We start from the raw sequence: 14,987 nt of genomic DNA on the forward strand, positions 1-14,987 counted from the left end.
TGATTCAATGGTTTTTGGTTAGGGACCGGGACTGGGGTAAAATGGAACCGATTGCCTAGACGGTTCCCAATTAAAAAAATAAAAAAAATGGCGGTTTGAGCGTCCGGTTCGAACAAACAGCCCAATTTGACAACAAAAATTACAGGCAAAAAATTGAATGTATAAGGTCCATTAAGCAGTAGCATACGTACTATGTTATTTAAGCGTGTAACCATATAACCTGAAAATGAAATCGTTTTAGCTACTGGTTTTCGGGTCGATGATTAGACGATCCAGTTTCACTCCATCTTGTGCTTATATATATGTTAGAGTTTTCTCTCCTATTATGTTTTGTAGTGATTTTGTTTTTTCGCATGATGGTGCTTTTTTATTGAGTTTTGGGGAAAGGTGGGCTATGTCTTATTTTCCCATAATTTTCTTCCTTACTTGTGATAATGGTTAATAATATTTAAGGTGAAGCTGAGGGGTCTTAAAAGAAAAATAAATGATAAAACATGAAGCCAAATAAAATAAACATGCATGCAAAGTGGACCAAAATTTGCATTCCTATAATTTGCACTCTCATGCCTAATGTTCTAGTGCAAATGAAATTGCATTACAACAAATAGAGCCTTGAAGTATGAAATTGGGTTTTCTCTTCAATGAAGACAACAGTAATACAATAAAAGACTTGAGAAGATCCTCGATGGGTCGATTAGAGGAAAGAAACGAACAATGTGTAGTCGATTGGCTTTCATGACTGCATTATTTGACCAAGTACTGGAGTATTGTGAGGGTGCTTTAATGAACTAACTAGCAATCCCCTAGTGACCGATGAAACAACTTGGTGTTTTAGTAGAAGTCCATTTCGTTAACAACAACTCCTCGTCCTCAAGCCTCGAGCTTGAAGATGACGAACCCGTGTTAACGAGGAATCTGATTTGAAGGTGTGGAAGCAGATAACTGAATCTTAGATACTTGTTATTGGATTTGTTGATAGTCAATAGGAGCCCGGCCCGTTCCCGTTTGTTAAGTAGGTTGAGTGTGTCCAAAAGAGCCCACACCCCATCATGAAATGGGTTGAACAATGTCAATCCAAAGTCAACATTTCATAGGTTTATTTTCTATCTGATGAAGAGTTGTAACAATGCCTCAATGGCTTGGCAGAATTTCTGGAGGCCAAAATCTCTTGGGGGCCTGGGGTTCAACTGCATTGATGTGAAAAGTAATGCCATGTTAATGAGGCTTCCTTGGAGGTGTTCGTTAATGAAGGGCACGAATTATAGAGACCGGATGGGCTGCACATTTTGTTGTTACAATGCGAGCTCAACTTCCATCCGCCTTAAAAGTAATGAAATTTTTTTTTCTTTTTTTCAAACAAAAAATGAAAAAAGAAAAACATTTATCTTTTAAGTTTTAACCATCGCCCTAAAAGTCTATGAAATTTTACCCTGTCCAAAACCTTCTGCCCACATCCAAAAGCTCAAAGAGAGAAAACACATGTCTTCCATCCAATGAATAAAGAGAACATAGAACCTATTGAAACGCTTGTCTTCTAACATTCTTGAAGTCATTTATTGCTCAGGTATATGTTTCTCCAATTATTTGCCTACGGATTGAGTGAGAAGTCAGCTCCTCTCTATGTATTGTTCAAAATCTTCCTCCCAGCAACACGAACAAAATAAGCTCATATACCTTAATAACTCAGTATGGAGGCGTTGGATGTCTTTGACGTCTCTAAAAGCACATAGATTTCTTATACTATATCATATTAAACAATATGACGCCAACTTCATAAATTTTGGTAGTTTATTATGCCTCTTTCTTGAAACAAGACCCTATACCTTAATAGTTGAGCATAGAGGCTTGAAGATCTCTAAAATCACATAGAGGCTTCAAATTTCTTATACGGTATTAATCAGACCATATTATACAATATCACACTAATTCCTTTATCCCTGATGGTTTGTTGTCTTTGTTGCTTAAAGCAATCCCCTATACTCCAATAAATTAATACATAAAGGCTTTGGTTGTCTTTGAAGATGTTTGAAATTTCATAGAAGTTTTACCCTGTTCAAAATCTCATAGAAGTTTCTTGTTCAAGCAGCTATTTATGAAATCTTACCCTATTCAAAATCTTCCACTCTAAAAATCTAAAACCCATTCAAAAAATAAGTTTCATCCTATTTAAATCCATTCACCCAAGAACCTAGAGAGAGAGAGAGAGCGCTCAGTCTATGTCTTCCATCTGAAGAATAGAAAAAGGAGGTGAAATGAAAGTGGAAGGGGAGGAGAGAGATGGAATTTTGGAAGAAAGGAAGGGTTTTTGGAAGAGGTTGTTGGGTTTGGTCTAGGAAAGCGGACGGAACGTTAGGGCCATTTTGGGCGGTAAGAAAACTGAAGACTGTCTTCGGGAAGGGACGTCAGAATTACCGAAGGAAAGAGAGAGAGAGAGAGAGGTTCGTTGGGAAGTCCGTCATTAGGCAACGAAGAAAGCGGAGAAAGGTTCGTTTGGCCCCTGAGAGACGACGTTAAGAGACGAGAGAAATCGGGGAATGAGGAAGTAGGTATGAATGTGTTTAATCGGGAAGAGTTGTAAAGCTCTAACCGGCAATGGTTGTGGAAGGCCAGATACCAAAAGATAAAAAATAATGAACGGTGAGGGGTTTTGTGCAGTGACGATCATTAGGAGAGTTTTCCTCCGCCAGTTATATAACTGCATTAACATGAACTTCGATGGGGGGCCTCTAACGATATCCAATCTTCTGGTCTTGGTTCCGTGTTTCCTAACCACGGGGGAAGTCCTGCTTCGGAAGAGCGATTAATGTTCATCGGGATCGCCCTGAAGTCATTGAAGCTCTGGCTGTTAGAGAAGGGTTGCAGCTGGCCAGCCATTGAGTAATGAGCGTTGCGTGAATTTGATCAATATTCTATCTCCTTTATTCACGGTATGGTATTCTATCTCTAAGGCCAAATTCTTGGTTACATGAAAGATTCTTTGTAATGAAGCAGCCTGTGCAAATGGCGTAGCAAGTATCTTATCGGCAGGGTGTTGATATATGCCTTTTTTTAGGGCTAATCTCCAATGCACCCCTTCTGCCATATCGACTGCTACATTGGGTGATGGATGAATTGGTCCAATTCTGAAATTATTATTATTTTAGCTAGTTTCAGGACCACATCATCCATTTGATTTGGAATTGGACAGTTGTCAGTTCTACCTTGCATGGTGCCAAGTGCCGCCAACCAGCGGGTTGGTAAGGTTTCCTGGGTGTAATGGGTTGGGGGATGGCTATCCCCGTTGTATAATTCTTCAAAAGAAGTATAAAAAAAAAAAAAAAAAATTATATCATGCTAACTCTTGGCAAAATTATAAATGAAATCTGGATCTGCTCCCACAGGAACAACATTCCCTACACCTACACACAACACTACACCGTTTATTGGGTCCTGTTGTTCATGGGAAACACTACAGCTATGTACACCAAAGCTCTGCTGATGTGGCAGTAGTTTTTTTTTAAAAAAAAAAACCATTGACACTACCGACAAACATCCTCTAGTTTTCATATTAATCCAAGCACGACCATCCTAGAGGGCAGGTTAAATCCAACCCCAAGCTTTTGTCAAAGCCTGATCTATCAATCAAGCCTAACATAAGCTAAACTGAATGCAATTGGGTGGGTTAATCAGGCTTTTAAGTTTTCTTATTTATGATTTGTATTTTAATCTTCATTTGGAGTTTTTAATTTGATTTAAAAAAAATAAAGGGTAAATCTAATGACATATTTAGGATAAATATACTATTAGTGTTGGGTGAACTATTAATATTGGGATGAGCTTAATTTGGGCTTGAGTTACTTGCGGCCTTAACCCACGCATAACGCATGTTTACGTCAAGCCCAAGTCCAATCCATATAAAACACCTTGTTCTGTCCAACCTACATGAATGGTAAACGCTATTCATCTGTTCAGTGTCATTTTCTTTTTATAATACTTTTTTAAAAAGATATACAATGATTTTGTTGTTTTAAAAAGCCCTAACATTTTGGTACCCACTGACGTGTGCACTAACTGAGGAAGCAATAATATGCAAGTATGGCATGTATTCTCTGGGATTGTAATATGAGAAATTGAGAATTAATGAATGAATTTTGGCATTTAAAGCTTCAAAAAGGGAGAAACACCTGTGTGTCATTTAACTTTCATTTCCACTGCATTATCTCTGTTTCGCTCGATTATGTTATCAAATAATATCTTATTCTTCTTTTTATTATTTATTTATTTATTTGTTTGGCTAAAGACATTAAACTGCCAAAAAAACATTACAGGCCCATTTAGTTTGCAGGAAAAGGAGTCTGAAATCTGAATCCAAATGGTTCCGATTTCAACTATTTGGTTGAGCAGAATTGAAATCTCATTTTCATTCGTAGTAAAACGGCATTTTTCTGTTTGAGAGAATGACCATTCCCTTCCCTCCCCCTCTTGGGAATGGAATCCCATTCCATTGAATTTTAATTTCCATTCCGATTCATGTCTGAACCAAACAAACTACGGGAATAAATCATTCCAATTCTTAATTCCTACAAAAATAGACCCTACAATTAGTATGCTGTAAAGCTTAAATAATAAATTGTAGTGGCAATTACCATTCCAATTTCAATTTTGTTCGCATATTATTTACTATGATCATAAAAAATTGTTACGTGTAAAGCATGCATACACTAGTTTAATAAAGTATGTAATAGGGGTAATAAAATTATCAATTTTACCCTTAGCTTAAAGAATGATAGATGGGGATTTTCTCCTCACGGAGTACACCTTACACCAAACTCACAGCCCCATCTCACCATCTATTGGGAATATCTCCCAATAAATAACAACACATAGTATCGAAGATATTCCCAATATACGGTGAGATGGGGTTGTGAGGTGTGCTGAGATGGGGCTGTGAGGTGTGCTCTATGAAGAGAAGATCGAGACTCAAATAGAGATATAAAAACAATACAAGCATAGGGAACATTTCACACACAAATAGAGATATAAAAACAATTCCTCTGCTTCATGAAAGACTTGAAATAGGACACAGCTAAGCCGAATAGTCTTTAAGCAATCAAAACAATAGAAGCTAAAGAGCATGGTGAACAAGCCAGACGATGAAATCTCTTCACACACAAAGAAACTGTAGAACAGTAAGAAAGAAAAGGAACTTTGAGAACCGACTAACTCATTTGAGTCACTTCTGGTTCTATCAAAAAAAAAAAAAAAAAACAAAACAACTCATTTGAGTCTACCTGAAATGAATTTACTAAAATAAGCTTTGGAAATCAGAAATCAGTAAAGAAGTTGTGCTTCATCAATTAAATAAAGAGGTTGAGATTTATGAAGAAGCCTTGAAAGGCGTGCCTTCTACCAAGATGTTTTCTTGCATCTCAAGTTTTTGATGGATGTTATTAATGCCTGAAAAAGATGATCCCCCTAGATTTTTGGTTTCTGAGTAGCTCCAATCATTCTGTAGAATAAATACATATCAAGTCGTTTCAAGGTATATGAAAAAGTCCGATCTTGCATACTGATATATTTCATTTTACTTGCACCAGGGAAAGTTAAGAGGAAGCGATGAAGATGAAAAACTACCGGGCCAAGTGAAACCGTGGGTTTTAAAGCTATGTTTAGTTTGAAGGAAAAAATAGGAAAAGGAAGGGAAAGATAAAGAAATTTTTACAAATTTTGTATAGATTTTCTTTAACTTTCTTTTCTTTTCCCTACCTTTTCTTTTAAACCAAACATAGCCTAATAAGGATTTCAATGGAGAGAAAATGAGAAGAATTACTATTTGTCTTTGAACTTTTGAGAAATGTTTTGACTAAAGTGACCATATTAGAAAATGAGTTGAAAAGCTCCACTTGGTTGAACCAAATCCAACACTTCTAACAGAGTTGTCTTAGTCGATTGAAATCAGAGCAATGCAACACAAAGTATTCATAACAAAAAGAAAAAAAAAAAAGAATCAAATCAGTCAATTAAACAACTCAAACATAAAAAGAAATGAGATTTACTAAAGGAAAAAATTTTGACAAATAGAATGGAAACCACGATGAATCCTGTCTCATGTCATTGGAATGTCTCTCAAGATGCTGCAGCTGCAGAAAACCAGTCCCGCAGACATCTTCATTGGCGGAGAGAAACCCTAAACAGGGGAGGATCCCAAATAATGCTAAGCATAAAACTGGTATTTTAAAACACAAATTTATTGATTTAACATTTTCTGTCTAGATAACGGAAGGGAGAATTACACATTTTTTTTACAGAATTATAAGGGAGGTTTTTATAACAGTCAAAGCATACAGGGGAGGTTTTTATGATTGTCTGAAAACTTAGGAGAGGTTTTCATATTTTATCCTTTAGGAAAATGGCTTAAAAACGATTCCCTCTTTTAACATGGCCGTTTATTTGAAAAACGGCATCAGTTCATCCCCACATAAGTGTTTATACCAAAATGCTATTTGGTAAGACTGTTTATTAAATATGCGTTTTCTCGATTTTTGTGAGATCCAACTATTGGAGGAAACACTATTTTTAATGTTTTCCCAAACATCCAACCATTTATTTACTATTTAGTTTATATGATACCTAATGGAACCTTACTGTCAAACACAACACCAAATAAATGTTAATCAACCACTTTCTTATTTTTCGAGATAAATCCAATACAAAATATTTATTAAATAAATGGCGTACCAAATAAGCTCTAAGTTAACCATCAAACAACAAATACAGGATTGAATTCTTTCATGGAAACAATGAAAAATAAAATCAAGTTTTTGATTTGGTCTTCATAATCTTTTTTTTTTTTTTGGATGTTACTTCATAATCGATACTATACAATAAACACATGCACATAAAAAACATTCACAAGAACAGGTGTAATTTAGAAAGACTACACATCAAGACTTTGCAACTTTATAAGTGCAAAATATATAAAAATAAAAGAAAAAACAGGAAAAGAAAAGCCATACATTTGAAAATATACATATTGGGCTGAGTTGGGCCTTGACTAGCCTGAGTGCTGGAAAGGTAATCCACTAGTATAAATGCCAGACAATCTTATAAATTTATTAAAATTATTCGTTTTTTCTTTCAGGGAGAGGGGGGTGGGGTGGGGTGGGAGCGGTGTTGAGTGGGGGCAGTGGTTGCCTGGTTGATTAGGTGTTTAGTTTGAGGACAGGATTTGAGTGGGCTTCTAAATCTGAATTTCGCACTCGCTGGGCCCTGGAAAATCCAAATATCCTCAGCTTGGTTGACATTATGCCTGCTTAGGGCTGGGCCCATTCATGAGCCAGTCTGAAAAATGTTTATGGACTTGAACCCACTTAGTTGTGGGAAGAGAGTAAATATATCCTCTCAATTATATTATTGGAAAATCTATCACGGCGGAAAGACATGAAACGGGAAAGGTTTTGATCAATTATAACCCTCGTAAATTATTGTTCTGTACTCGCCCCTATCCTCCCAGGTGGGACGGGTTTTTTTTTGTTTAAATGATGAGTTTTGGAGTAGTTATGGGTTTAGGGATTCTACAATTTGTATGGTACAGTTAGGGTATGGTATTAGGTTAAATCTGACCCTTCATAATTCGTATATTGTTGGAAAGCATATAAATTTTATGTATTATGTGTTGAATTTAATAATATATTTTGAATTTCATGTGAAGGATAATTGATAGTTTATGTGTTTTTTACATGCCTTAATCAAATAATTACATACCTTGATGTTTATTTGTGTTATTTTACTGTTTATTGCTTATATATGACAAGAAGTAATAGGAAATTAGATACCAGTTTTATATACAATCCGCCTCTACCCTTGAATGCAGGGGGAGTAGGGTCGGGGAGGGTTTTGCACTTTCATGTATGCAGAGAGTTTGGATTATCAAAATCCAACCAACCATGGGTTTTTGGGGTGGGTATGATTTGGAAGGTTTAGGGAGGCAGCCTCCCTGAACCTGCCACATTGCCATCCCTACTAATTTTCTATTGTTTTGTTTTGTTTTGTTTAAGCTTTTGAATAGGGTGAATGAGTAAGGAAGTGCGATTTGTTTTGGGTTTTGGGGCAACGAGTACTACATTCTCCACTGTATTATTTTACTTTCCTTTTTATGTACGTTGATTAATAAAATTTTAAGGTGGTTGCCCTTTCCCTGTGATGAATCAATTTTTGGTTATGTATCAATTTTTTGTGCTAAGTACCTCGTCATTTGGGAGCAGATTAGGTGTCGAGCTGACTGAGCCGAGCTGGGTAGGTTAGATGTCGAACTGACTGGGCCAAGTTGGGTAGGTTAGGTGCCGAACTGACTGGGCCGAGCTGGGCATGTTAGGTGTTGAACTGACTGGGTCGAGCTGGGCAGGTTAGGTGCTGAACTAACAAAGCCGAGCTGCATATTAGGTGACGAGCTAACCAGAGGGCCGAGTTGACCAGAGTGTCGAGCTGCCTATTAGGGGCCAAGTTGACTAGAGGGCCATGCTGGGTAGGTTAGGTGCCGAACTGACTGGGCCGAGCTGGGCAGGTTAGGTGCCGAACTGACTGGGCTGAGCTACATATTAGGTGACGAGCTAACCAGAGGGCCGAACTGCCTATTAGGTGCCAAGCTGACCAGAGGGCCGAGCTACCTATTAGGTGCCGAGCTGACCAGAGTGCTAAGTTGCCTATTAGGTGCCGAGTTGACCAGAGGGCCGAACTGGATTGATTGTTGAGCTTCGTAGTTCTTTAGAGACTTGCAAGGGATCACTGTCAGAGGACCCGGGGTGGCTAACCCGGCGAGGTCGCTCCAATGCTTAAGTTAGTACTCTCATAGTAGATTACGAGCTAAAATTCACAAAGTATGAGAGCTAGAATATGCTTACTTGCCCCCCTCGTCATTTGGGTTGGTGTTTTTATATAGGCATTGTTTGGCATGGGCAACCGCAATGCACGTTGACCACTTGCTGGAACGTTCGGTACGTGGGTCAATTTCCAAGGATCATGGGAGTGCTGAGATATGCATACCGAATTTGTTGGCGAGCACGTCTCGCAGGTCGCCAAGTCGGCGCTTGTGCCAAGCCACCAGGTCGGCGCCTATGCCAAGTCACTAGTTCGGCGCCTATGCCAAGCCGCTAGGTTGGCGCTTGTACCAGGCCACCAGGTCGGTGCCTGTGCCAGGTCGCCAGGTGGGACACCATCAGCTTGGCTAAGGCAAGTTGTTGCCTAAGTGGTTCCGGGTGTCACCTAGTTGTTCTGAGATGCCATGTGTCACAATGTCATTTGGAGGACCAAATCCACCCTCATCACCTTGGAAATAATAATTGAGGCCACTAAAAAGAACAAAAACAAACCTGACTGTGAATTTTGGTGAAAACCCACCGAGTTGGTTAGTTTTGTTAGTTTGGTTATATTAGTTTTTGGTATCATGTCTTTTCAGCATAATCGTTGAACCCGCAAATTTTGGGAAGGGTCAACTTTTGTGAGTGCTTCCAATAATCAACATTGTAAACAATCACTTGAAAGATATTACATTGGTCTATTCGTAGATCAAGACTTAACAATCTTTATGATATATGTCAATATTTTTTGCGTTTGAAAACGATGCAAACGGAGTGTGAATCTCGGATTAGGGTAAATTTACATTTTGGTTCATTTTTGTCTGAACAATATATTTATACATTGTTAAATAATACAAAATACATTTTCTAATGCATATTTACATTAATAATAAGATGTAAAAATATATTAATAAAAAAAGAGAAGTAAATTTACATTCTAATGAGCTTCTGATAAAAAGAAGGCATATGCATGCTTTATTGGAATTCGTCTTTCCATCCATTATATCTAGGGTTTATAGCAGAAAAGGGCAACTTTTTGCCTTGAATATCAATAAAAGTAACATTTTTTGAAAAATATAAAGGGAGGGCAATGACACTGTTCATCATCTTCCTGTTCCTCCGCTTCGCCCTCTCCTTCTCTCACTTCTCTCTCTTACTCTTCTTACTGAGACCGAAGCTCTGTTGTAACTGTGATGTCTGTCGAAGTTATCTCACCGCAAGCTGATCGATTGAATTCGACCCTGTCTTATAACCTCTTCTGCGAGGACGTTGATTAATCGGATAGCCTTCTTCAGCCTTTTCTCCGACCCCAAATTCAACAGCCGCTTTATCTTCCAGATAAGTGAAGATAGCGACAACGCTCGCTGAGATGATAATCTGGACGCCAAATCAAAGGCCATTGCGAACTCTGAGATGGGAAGCGATAGCTCCATGCAACCGGGGTCTAGTTCGAACGAGAATCTACAAATGTTATCGAACGTAAATCTTCGAAACACGTCCTCTAAATCTAGCACGCGTCCTTCGCCGGCAGCCGACGATAAGAACGGGACAAGCCGACGCTTGATCTCGGTGGTGACTATCTCGAAGGCGAATGATCTTATCGAGACGCTACCCAGCTCCAGGCTCGCCGGTTTCCGCTGAAACTTCCATGCATCTCCGTCGACGTTGAAGATGCCACGACCCATTTTATTTCATATATGTGAATCTCTCTTGCTCAGTAAGAAGAACAAGAGAGAGAAGAGAGAGAAAGAGAGGGCGAAGGAGAAGAAGAGGAAGATGATGAACAGATAGGAAATTTTCACTCATGGTTACTGAACCAAATATATGATAAAACTAAGGCTGTGTTTTGTTGCAGTGCAGTCTTATTTGCAGTAGTACAAATGCATGGGAATGCAAATGAAAAAAGCACAAATTCTGTTTAATTTTGTTTTGGGTTTTGCATATGATGAATCAATTTTTGGTGATGTATCAATTTTTTTGTGCTAAGTGCCTAGTCATTTGGTCTGCTTCCAATTGGCCGATGACTCAGAGGCCGAAGTGAATTTTTGCTAGACGAGGACCTGGATGCCGAGCTGACCAGGCCGAGCTGGGGGCAGATTAGGTGCCGAGTTAACTGGGCCGAGCTGGGCAGGTTAGGTGTCGAACTGATTGGGCCGAGCTGGGCAAGTTAGGTGTCGAACTGACTAGGTCGAGATAGGCAGGTTAGGTGGCAAGAGTACCGAGCTTCCTAGTGGCAAGCTGGATTGATTGTTGAGTTTCGTAGTTTTTTAGAGACCTGCAAGGAATCAATGTCCGAGGACCCGGGGTGGCTAACCTGACAAGGTCGCTCCGATGCTTAAGTCAGTATTATCATAGTAGATTGTGAGCTAAAAATCACAAAGTATGAGAGCTAGAATATGCTTACTTGCCCCCCTCATGTCATTGGGGTTGGTGCCTTTACATAGGCATTGTTTGGTGTGGGCTTCACGCATCATGCCTGAGATTTCTCAGAGGTCGCCTAAGTGGTCTGAGATTCCCGGAGGTAACCGCCATGCACGTTGACCACCCTCCGGATCGATCAGTACGTGGGCCAACTTCCAAGGATTGTGGGAGTGTTGGAATATGCATGCCAAATTTGTCAGTAAGCACATCTCGCAGGTTGCCAGGTTGGCGCTTGTGCCAGGCCACCAGTTCGCACCTGGGACAGGCCGCCAGATCGGCGCCCATGCCAGGCCGCCTGGTCGGCACCTGTGCCAGGCCTTCAGGTCGCGCCTGGGCTAGGCCGCCAGGTGAGACACCATCAACTTGATTAAGGCAAATTGTTGCCTAAGTGGTTTCGAGTGTCACCTAATTGTTCCGAGGTACCATGTATCACAATATTATTGGAGGGCCAAATCCGCCCTCATCAGCATCCAAATCATTTGCATCACCATAATTTTGCATATTGCAAATTTATTTTTACTGCAACCAAACTGAGTTTAAGTAAATGAAACTAAAGATAAAAGCAGCCAGCTAATAACAGTGAAAACGAAGTGATAAAACTATATTCTCCGATCCCATCTCTTGGTCCCTCTCTTTGTCTATCATAGTGTCCATCAGTGAGCCTAGCTTCTTCACACCGACAAACCCGTTCATTTGTAGTTCTGTTTTGTTCTTTGTCTTTTCTTCGTTAACGTGATTCCACCGCCAATGTATTGGCTATATATAAATGTTGGGTTGGTGAGTGGTGAGTGGTCCCTCCCCGTTACAACAATTATAATTTATAAATGGTGATGAGTGTTTTTTTTTTTTTTCACGTGTGTATTTAGATTTCATATCTCCGCCCCACAATGAGTCGCCTCACAACGCCCCACAGCACATCCCAGGAATATTTCTCGATGATGATATCATCGGAACAGGTGGTATCATCATTAGATGTTTTTAATATACGGCGAGGATGCAGTGTGGGGCATTGTGAGGCGGCTCCTTGTGAGAGGGAGATATGATCTCGTGTATTTATATGTATGCATGCACACCGATCCTTTTATATATTTATAAATAAATTAAGGACATATTTAATTTGTTTATGAAAAGAAATGATTTTGCCCAAGTATGCAATTTCTTAACGCCAAAGGGATGAGATGTAAATGCATGCAATTAATGGAATTAACAAAACATGATTTGACAATAAGGTTTCCTAATTAAAATAGAGTAAGTGTTTAAAATTCAAAAGCCATGCACGTAGAATGGATAATGTGATGCAATGCATAGTCTTATAATCATGCAGTCAGAGTTGGAGTTGAAATCGAAATCCTTCAGAATTGGAATGGTCTATTTGCATAGTCTATTTTGGTTAAAATTAGAATCAGCAGGAATGAGATTTCATTCTCAAGGGAGGAGCAGGGAATGATCATTCCCTCAAATAGGAGAATGCCATTCCGGTAGCAATGAGAATGAGATTTCGATTCCACCTAACCATCCAGTTGCATTTCGATTATGATTCTAAACCCTTATTCCAATGAACCAAATGGGGCCTAAAATGACATGATAAAAAAGAAATAGAAATTTTAATAATACATTAATTAATATAATGTTGCATCAAATAAATAGGCATGCCTTGGAAATGGGAAAAGTGTGGTTTGGAGCAACACTAAATTCAATGTTTTCTAAGAAAATGGTGCATTGCTGCCAATGGTGCAATGATGTGGCATCATCTTGGATGTTGGATAATATAGGCCATGTTGAAAATGTTGTTGCGAACATTAGTGCCAAACAAAACTAGAGTTGTTTTCTCAGAAAAAAACCTATATGGCAGCACTGGTTCCAAACAAAAAATAAGCACCTTAGAACTCCACATGCCCAGCACTGTTTTTCTCAGAAAATGGTGCAATGTTCCCAGAACCGATGCCAAATGCCGATTAAAATTCCCATATCAGCTTTGTTTTGAGGTTTATGTTTTGTTAATTGGTCTTAGGTATGCTAAATTTGCTAGTGTTTTCAAATTTCAATCAATAATTGACCCGGCTAGATGAATCATTCGAGAAGTTACCCAGTCTTGATTTTAGGTATGGTTCTTCTAAAATTCTGCATTTGGTAAAAAAAATTGACCTGGTAAATCTTCTAATATGGCCGGTTGATGAACCATTGATCCATTCAGCCTAGTTATTGGGTCAGGGATTGCACACTAAATGTATGTACAAATTTTTAGAGGCCATTACTTTGTGCTAAATTGTCTGATTGAGGTGTTTTTTTTTTATTTTTGGTAACTTTTTGAGATTTATGCATCCCAAGGCATCTTGCCTCTCTATTTTTGCCCACAATCCTTTTTTGGCCTCAAACTGCAATTTTTAGCATTTTTATAAATAAAACTTAATAAAATTAAAAACTGAATTATAAATTCAAATTAAACATAAGATAATACTTATATATACATATATTATATGTAAAAATAATTATACATTATTTTATTGATAAAATACATGTTTACACACACATATACATATATTTATAGATGAAAAATGCTGATGTATCATGATCTAACCCGTTTGACCCAAATGATTGAATTGGTGACCCACAACCCGAAGGCAAAATGGTTTGGCCTCCAGGTTGGTTTTTGAAACATTGAAGTCAGAAAGTCTAAAGAATATCAAGGTTGAATCAGACTGTCTTAGCTAATCTCAATGGTGTCAAGCAAGGTTAAAAAATTCAATATGTATCAAGCCATATCTCGACTAGTTCAAGAGGTGGACAGGCCTTAAACTGGCCCCTTTGAACTGTATTTGAAAAAAAAAATAATAAAAAAAAGCTACCTATACTATCTGATACGCCTCTACCGACATATCGGGCATATCGATATTTTAAACCTTGGTGTCAAGTTATCTGTTAGTAGTAGATATTTGGTTCCTTTTGGATTATATCATTGCCAAGTCTTAAGTGTCCTTTGACTAGTCTTTTTATGAACATACTCTAACAACCAAGATGGCCAAAAGATATAATGAGCTTTTCGGGGTTTTAAATTGTCTTTAAAGATCTAGACCAATGGTGAGTATTTTAGTCTACCATGATCTATAGAGATGTTAATGGAGAGATTTTAGGAGTAAAAACAGGAAGCTTCAAATGAGCTTCCAAAAGCTTTTCAGGGCATAGGTAGTCTTTCTGGCTTCTAACCTTTCATTGCCAAAGAGAGAAAAACCAAATTTCAATCTTTTAAAGTTAGCATAGCCCAAAACCACATGAAAATACAAGGTTTTGCATCTTATATATCAACTTTTTATGCATGCATTTGTTTTTTAATCGGAGAATACAAGGCTGGAGTGAGTGATATTTACGAGGTAGAATTTGTCACACATTTTAGCATGTGATAGTAGCACTGAATGAGATTTATGAAATTCAAGGCTTGTGGCCCTTGGATCCAAGGATAGGTTCTATGACGTTGATATGAAAGAACAAGCAAACCTCATATCATAATGACAACCTTGTATCAAGGTTTTTAAAATCGATTCGGGCAATGAATCAATCAGCGTCTGGTTTTCAGGTGAAAAGGTCTTGATGAAGGGTAATTTGACCAGACCTGGTAATAGGGGGACACATGGACACGACCTAAACTAGTAGGCCGACAACTCACTCTGACACGCCAAGTCCGCAATGGATGGAGCTTGGATAACCAAACCACCTCGGGACAAGTCTACCTCGGGA

General features: G+C 38.5%; 1 pseudogene; it reads right to left on the reverse strand.

The window, feature by feature from the left end:
* Positions 1-10,045: 10,045 nt before the first annotated feature.
* LOC148801140 (cytochrome P450 94C1 pseudogene) lies at positions 10,046-10,519 on the reverse strand (annotated as a pseudogene).
* Positions 10,520-14,987: the final 4,468 nt, after the last annotated feature.

This window comes from Nelumbo nucifera, chromosome 3, assembly GCF_055504915.1.
Source record: "Nelumbo nucifera cultivar China Antique chromosome 3, China Antique-T2T, whole genome shotgun sequence".
In the NCBI taxonomy this organism is placed as follows: Eukaryota; Viridiplantae; Streptophyta; class Magnoliopsida; order Proteales; family Nelumbonaceae; genus Nelumbo; species Nelumbo nucifera.